Source organism: Pygoscelis adeliae, unplaced genomic scaffold, assembly GCF_000699105.1.
Source record: "Pygoscelis adeliae isolate BGI_AS28 unplaced genomic scaffold, ASM69910v1 Scaffold76, whole genome shotgun sequence".
NCBI classification, from domain to species: domain Eukaryota; kingdom Metazoa; phylum Chordata; class Aves; order Sphenisciformes; family Spheniscidae; genus Pygoscelis; species Pygoscelis adeliae.
Window position 1 is genome coordinate 1,782,878 of NW_008825111.1, and position 1,852 is coordinate 1,784,729.

Genomic DNA, 1,852 nt, shown 5'->3' on the forward strand with positions numbered 1-1,852 from the left:
CGCTCTTCCCCCTTTTTTCTAGCTTAGCATATTATAGAAATAGTACTATTTAAAATCTCTGAGTGTTCAGGTTTGAGGTTCTTCTTTCTGACAGAACTTTTGGAAAGAAAATAGGATCAACTGTGAAGGGTTTATTTAAAAAGTTACAAATATTCCTAAAGGTAAGTCATGTCTATATATACCAGGAAGGTAAAACAGTAGCAATTGCTAAAAGTAAAATTGTAGGTAATGTTGCAAAGTGCACTGCCTGCTAGGGCAGTCTGTGGCACTGGATTGCTCTACAGTAACATACAGATAATTGACACAGTAAAAGGCTGCAGGAAGCTTTTTCAGCCATTTGCAAGTCACTTGGTGTGTATGGAAATAATCTACCTTTTTAATTTACTTTAGTAGTAACAGCTTGGAAAGTCCCTGAGTTCCCTGCAGCATTAGTTCAAAAACGAATATGGAAAAATGCAGCCAGATTTTAAAAATGATCTAGAAATGAAGATAGACATTGGTCTAATTGAATTCTGCAGTTACCCACTAGATAGTTTTGAGTAACTGCAGAAGTGTCATGGGTAGACCTGCAATTTTTTCTATCATTGACTCTTTTGATCCTTATGTCTCTGTGTTTTGATTTTCATTTGTGTTGAGCTAGCCTAACTTGCTTTGTGTGCACAGTATTCATTCAGCAATACCAGTCACGTAGACAGCTGCTGTATTGGTAAATGGCCACTTGGTGTCAGCATTTGTTCTAACAAAACTTTAGTTTGGGTTGGAGCAATTGGCACTGGTTTCTTGTATGATTAATCCTCATTTTCATTAAGGCAGAGTGTCATTCCAATAACAGGAATACATATTATTAGCCTTATTCTGCACTGTTTCCTGCAATATAGTCATTCATGAAGGAATACAGATGGTAAAACAAGTCTAATTGTGAAGGCAGTGGATGATTAGTTTCTTTATTACCTATCAGAGAAAGCAAGGATGTTGATTCTTGTTTCTGGGCAGTCTTAGCTTCTCAATATATAAAATAGATGTACTTGACATAAATTGTGGTTTTGTGACAACTATTTAAAAACTGTTATCAGTTAGCATGAAATTAGAAGTTTGCCCACACGAGGATACCCTCAGTCTTTAGTAGTTTACATTGCCCTGTTAACTTCTGACTTGGGGCACAGACTAAAAAGGGTGACTGAACATGTGTAGAACAGATGCATCCATTCTAGCTCATCAGCCTTCCTCAGCTGTGGCAGGAGGGGACAGGAGTTTGTGTAGCTTTTATTTGAAAGGTGGTAAGGAACAGATGACTGTTGTGTGGTAGCTTTGAAACTGTTAATATTAATTGATTTTTTTAATTTGAAGCTGCAAAATGTGAAGTCAACGAACATTTGTAAGATGGCACTGTCTCTTGTTCACTGATTTTTGACACTGGTGAACCAAACTTGTTGAAAATTGTAGATCTGTGTTTTAGTGGCATTTGGGGATTTTTCCCAACTTCTTTAATGTGACATGGTTTTGCAGTATGTTTTAGCTTAGCAGTTCGAACAGGTTAAACAGGAAAGTGTCTACTTTGCTTTATAAAACATCTTTTTTACCTACAAGAGAGCTTTCTTTTATTCCTCAGGAAAAGGCAGAAAAAAAGATCACTGTTTAAAACTCATTGTATTTGCTATACCTCTGGGAGAAGAAAATTCAGCTTCTAAAGGAATTTGCTGTGTATGCACACTAGCAGATTACCTGTTCGAAGGATAGCATTTTTGTAAATGAAATTATGAGTGAATTTTTATTCCTTAAAAAACCACAACCAAACCAACAAACCCACAAAAAACCCCATGTCAAAAACAGCGCACCACCCCCCCCCCCCCAC

General features: G+C 36.9%; 1 protein-coding gene across 1 annotated transcript in view; it reads left to right on the plus strand.

The window, feature by feature from the left end:
- HACE1 (HECT domain and ankyrin repeat containing E3 ubiquitin protein ligase 1) overlaps window positions 1–1,852 on the plus strand; it is a 50,203-nt gene that overhangs the window by 37,722 nt on the left and 10,629 nt on the right. The gene's annotated exons all lie outside the window — the stretch shown is intronic.